This window comes from Macaca fascicularis, chromosome 8, assembly GCF_037993035.2.
Source record: "Macaca fascicularis isolate 582-1 chromosome 8, T2T-MFA8v1.1".
NCBI classification, from domain to species: domain Eukaryota; kingdom Metazoa; phylum Chordata; class Mammalia; order Primates; family Cercopithecidae; genus Macaca; species Macaca fascicularis.
In genome coordinates, this window is record NC_088382.1 from 44,480,287 (window position 1) to 44,486,185 (window position 5,899).

Below are 5,899 nucleotides of genomic sequence, written 5' to 3' on the forward strand. Positions count from 1 at the left end.
CCAATCAATAGAAAAAGAGGGAATCCTCCCTTGTCCGGAGCTGCACGCCCCGGCCATAGCGAATAATAACTGACGATTAAAAACACCTGAGCTCTATTCATTTCCACCTTCTACCTTCTCCCTATCTTTGCCTTTTTTCCCTGTATTAATACCTCATAAAAGATGGCGCTCTTCCTGCTGCTTCTTCACCCATTTTTCCCGTGCCCGCGAAAATTACTACCTGACAGCGCAGGTGCAACATGACGTTCTACCAGAGAAACCAATACCTACTTGGTCACGCCCTCTGCGATGAGATCATTTTCGCCTTGGCCCAACCCCTTTCCCTCCAAGTGTATATAAGGCACTGCATTACCGCCATTAAAAGAGACTTGATCAGAGCACTGTCTTGTCTCCATTTCTCGTATCTCTTGTTCCCCAAATTCCCACCCCCTCCTCCAGGGCCTGCTTCGACTATCCCGCGGGCCGGGATACGTGGCGCCCGAACAGCGACCTGGAAACGAGGGACTCTGTGAGGAAGAGGACGCCAAAGGATGGTCGACCGCTAACAAAGACAAAAGGAATTAAACTGATCACCGCGGGAACCTGCCGCGTCAGGATCGAAGGTAAGTGAGGCGTCCGAAATGGGACAAGAATTAAGTCAGCATCAAATATATGTAGGACAATTAAAAGAGGCTTTAAAGATACAAGGAGTAAAGGTTAAAGGTAATGACTTGTTTAAATTTTTTGATTTTGTAAAAGATATTTGCCCTTGGTTCCCACAGGAAGGAACTATTGATATCAAAATATGGCGTAGAGTAGGGGATTGTCTTCAGGACTATTATAATACTTTTGGGCCAGAAAAAATTCCTGTGACCGTTTTCTCTTATTGGAACCTCATTAGAGATTTAATAGATAGGAAGGAGGTCGATCCGCAAGTCATGGCTGCGGTTGCTCAGACAGAGCATATTTTAAAGGTGAGCTCCTGTTCTAACCTTGCAAAGCCTCCGCAAGATACGGAGGAGGGTCTCATTTCCCTCGAGGGTAATCGTGGGAGTGGATCCCAGTGGATGTGCGGATGGCTGGGCGGGTCTTGCATGTTTGCAGTTTTTGTAAATTTGTCGAGTACCATCTGAAAATAATTATTACTATTCAGTGATTCTCAAGCTTTCTCAATTTTGGCAGTGTATATGAACCACCTGAAGATTGTATTTTAATTGGTTAAAACAATGGTTCTCATTGAGTTTCAGCCTTCAGTGTGCATGAAACTCACTTGGGAGGCTTGTTCAATCACAGCTTGCAGAGCTCTGCCCTCCAAGTTTCTGATTTGCTGCGTCTGGGGTGCAGACCATTATTTACTTATCTACCATGTACCCAGGTGATGAGGTTTTTGGTCTTGTAGGCATGCTTTGCGTTTACAAGATTTAAGAGCAGTAAATATCACTATGATCCTTATGGGTGCCTTACAACCAGGATTACCTTCACCGGTTGCGATTCCTCAAAAATATTTTAAAATCATTATTGACCTTAAAGATTGCTTTTTTACAATTCCCCTTCATCCTGCTGACCAAAAAAGATTTGCCTTTAGTCTTCCATCTACAAATTTTAAACAACCAATGAAATGCTATCAATGGAAAGTCTTACCTCAGGGTATGGCTAATAGTCCTACCTTGTGTCAAAAATATGTAGCTGCTGCTATAGAGCCAGTCAGAAAAACGTGGGCACAAATGTATATTATACATTATATGGATGATATTTTAATAGCAGGAGAAATTGGCGAACAAGTCTTACAGTGCTTTGCTCAACTCAAACAAGAGTTAGCAGCAGCTGGACTACAAATAGCCCCAGAAAAGGTACAATTATAAGATCCATACACCTATCTTGGTTTTCAAATTAATGGACCCAAAATCATTAATCAAAAGGCCGTTATACGTCGTGATCATTTAAAAACTTTAAATGATTTCCAAAAATTACTGGGAGACATAAATTGGCTTCGGCCGTACTTAAAACTCACTACAGGAGAGTTAAAACCTCTTTTCGATATATTAAAAGGAGACTCTAATCCAAAATCTCCCAGGTCCATTACTAAAGAAGCATTAATGGCACTCCAACAGGTAGAACATGCCATTGCAACACAATTTGTTACCAGTATTGACTATTCTCAGCCATTAATATTCCTTATTTTTAACACAACAATAACCCCTACTGGCCTATTTTGGCAGAACAATCCCATTATGTGGGTACACCTGCCCTCCTCCCCTAAAAAGGTTTTGTTGCCTTATTATGATGCCATAGCTGATCTAATTATCTTGGGAAGAGAAAACAGTAGAAAATACTTTGGAATAGAACCCTCTACCATTATACAGCCCTACACTCAATCACACATTCATTGGCTATTACAAAATACGGAAGCCTGGCCAATTGCTTGCGCTTCTTATACTGGCTCAATTGACAACCATTACCCACCTAACAAACTTATTCAATTTTGTAAACTTCATGCGTTTGTGTTTCCCCATATTACCAGCAAAGAACCTCTCAATGACGCATTATTAATTTTCACTGATGGATCTTCCACAGGACTTGCTGCTTACACTTATAATAATGTAGTCGTTAAATTCCAGACCACTTATACATCAGCTCAGCTGGTCGAATTGCAAGCTATAATTGCAGCACTATCAGCTTTTCCTTGTCAGCCACTTAACATTTACACAGACAGCACCTACCTGGCTCATTCAATACCCCTCTTAGAGACCGTGCCTCAAATTAAACATATTTCAGACACAGCTGACCTATTTTTACAATGTCAACAACTTATTCGAAAAAGGACTACTCCCTTTTTTCTTGGGCATATTAGAGCACATTCAGGATTACCGGGACCTTTAACACAAGGTAACGCAACAGCTGACGCGGCAACAAAAATCATAGCCACAGTCACTACAGACAATTTGCAACAAGCACAAAAAGCACATGCCTTGCATCATTTAAACGCCCAAACCTTAAGACTCATGTTTAAACTTACCAGAGAACAAGCTCGACAAATAGTTAAACAATGCGCCAACTGCATAACGTATTTGCCTGTTCCCTATCTAGGAGTTAACCCCCGAGGACTCATCCCCAACGAAATTTGGCAAATGGACGTTACTCACCACTTAGAATTCGGTCAGCTAAAATATATCCATGTATGCATAGACACCTATAGTGGATTCGTCAGTGCAACTCTCCAAACAGGAGAGGCCACCAAACATGTCATAGCTCATTTATTGCACTGCTTTTCTATTTTAGGAATACCCAAACAAATCAAAACAGACAATGGCCCCGGTTATATAGCCAAAACCTTTTTACAATTCTGTAATACCCTACAAATTAAACATACCACAGGTATTCCCTACAATCCCCAAGGACAAGGTATAGTAGAAAGAGCTCATCTGTCTTTAAAAACTGTTATCACAAAATTAAAAGGGGGGAGCTGGTACCCCGTGAAGGGTACCCCTAGAAACATACTCAATCATGCCCTGTTTATCCTTAATTTTTTAAATTTGGACAGTCATGGAAAATCGGCTGCCGATCGTTTCTGGCATCCTGAATCTCAAAAACAGTTTGCAATGGTAAAATGGAAAGATCCACTTGATAATTCATGGCATGGCCCCGATCCAGTTTTAATTTGGGGAAGAGGCTCAGTATGCATCTTCTCACAAAAAAATGATGCAGCCAGATGGCTGCCTGAAAGATTGGTAAGACAAATAAATCATAACCATTGTCAGTCCAGGGAAGATAAATCTCCCTGAGAAGTTCTTTCCTTTTTGTTTTTCAGAAAATGAAGCCTAACATGAGATTCCTTTGGAGAATAATCGCTCTATATAACATAGTGACAGTCTATGCAGGTTTTGGTGACCCTCGTAAGGCAAGAGAATTATTACGAAAACAATACGGCCAGCCTTGTGATTGCAGAGGGGGACAGGTATCTGAACCTCCGTCAGACAGAATCACCCAGGTGACTTGCTTGGGCAAGACAGCTTACCTAATGCCAGACCAGTCATGGAAATGAAAAGTGCTGTTTTTACGCCAACAAATCCGGAATCGTCAGAGATAAGATAAAGACTTTACAGGAAGAACTAGAAGAGCGCAGAAAAGGTCTGGTCGCTAATCCCTTGTGGACTGGACTCGATGGACTTCTCCCCTATCTCCTGCCATTTCTTGGTCCTTTACTTACTCTTCTACTCTTTCTCACTCTCGGGCCTATAATCTTTAATAAGCTTATGGCATTCGTCAGACAACAAATTGAGGCCTTCCAGGCCAAACCTATACAGGTCCATTATCATCGCCTTGAGATGACTGAAAATGGTGAGTCTTATTTGCCTTAATAAGACCACCTCCCCTGTGTGCTGAACTGGACAGTCAATGACGGGTAAGAGGACACTGTCTCCATCGGAGCCTAAGACAGGAGGGCCGCCCTTGCTGCTGCCTTATCCCGTGACGGGCCTAGAAGGTGGGGATGAGTTGACCCAACCTAAGACAGGCGCAGTTCCCGAGGGGTCGTTTTCTCATCATAAAATAATTAAAAGGGGGACCTGTCCGGAGCTGCACGCCCCGGCCATAGCGAATAATAACTGACTATTAAAAACGCCTGAGCTCTATTCATTTCCACCTTCTACCTTCTCCCTATCTTTGCCTTTTTTCCCTGTATTAATACCTCATAAAAGATGGCGCTCTTCCTGCTTCTTCTTCACCCATTTTTCCCGCACCCGCGAAAATTACTACCTGACAGCGCAGGTGCAACATGACGTTCGACCAGAGAAACCAATACCTACTTGGTCACGCCCTCTGCGATGAGATCATTTTTGCCTTGGCCCAACCCCTTTCCCTCCAAGTGTATATAAGGCACTGCATTACCGCCATTAAAAGAGACTTGATCAGAGCACTGTCTTGTCTCCATTTCTCGTATCTCTTGTTCCCCAAATTCCCACCCCCTCCTCCAGGGCCTGCTTCGACTATCCCGCGGGCCGGGATACTCCCTAACTCATTTTACGAGGCCAACATCATCCTGATACCAAAGCCTGACAGAGATACAACCAAAAAAAGAGAATTTTAGACCAATGTCCCTGATGAACATCGATGCAAAAGTCCTCAACAAAATACTGGCAAACCAAATCCAGCAGCACATCAAAAAGCTTATCCACCATGATCAAGTTGGCTTCATCCCTGGGATGCAAGGCTGGTTCAACATATGCAAATCAATAAACGTAATCCAGCATATAAACAGAACCAAAAACAAAAACCACATGATTATCTCAATAGATGCAGAAAAGACCTTTGACAAAATTCAACAGCCCTTCATGTTAAAAATTCTCAATAAATTCAGTATTGATAGAACGTATCTCAAAATAATAAGAGCTATTTATGACAAACCCACAGTCAATATCAAACGGAATGGGCAAAACTGGAAGCATTCCCTTTGAAAACTGGCACAAGACAGGGATGCCCTCTCTCACCACTCCTATTCAACACAGTATTGGAAGTTCTGGCTAGGGCAATCAGGCAAGAGAAAGAAATCAAGGGTATTCAGTTAGGAAAAGAAGAAGTCAAATTGTCCCTGTTTGCAGATGACATGATTGTATATTTAGAAAACCCCATCGTCTCAGCCCAAAATCTCCTTAAGCTGATAAGCAACTTCAGCAAAGTCTCAGGATACAAAATTAATGTGCAAAAATCACAAGCATTCTTATACACCAGTAACAGACAAACAGAGAGCCAAATCATGAATGAGCTCCCATTCACAATTGCTTCAAAGAGAATAAAGTACCTAGGAATCCAACTTACAAGGGATGTAAAGGACCTCTTCAAGAGAACTACAAACCACTGCTCAGTGAAATAAAAGAGACACAAACAAATGGAAGAACATACCATGCTCATGGATAGGAAGAAT

At 42.1% G+C, this 5,899-nt stretch overlaps 1 long non-coding RNA gene across 1 annotated transcript; it reads left to right on the forward strand.

Annotated features, from left to right (window-relative positions):
- The first annotated feature begins 362 nt into the window (after nucleotides 1–362).
- LOC141407512 (uncharacterized) lies at nucleotides 363–4,691 on the forward strand. Its single transcript, XR_012416916.1, has 2 exons — nucleotides 363–602; nucleotides 3,788–4,691. It is a non-coding gene; the product is annotated as an uncharacterized lncRNA (long non-coding RNA).
- The last annotated feature ends 1,208 nt before the right edge of the window (nucleotides 4,692–5,899 follow it).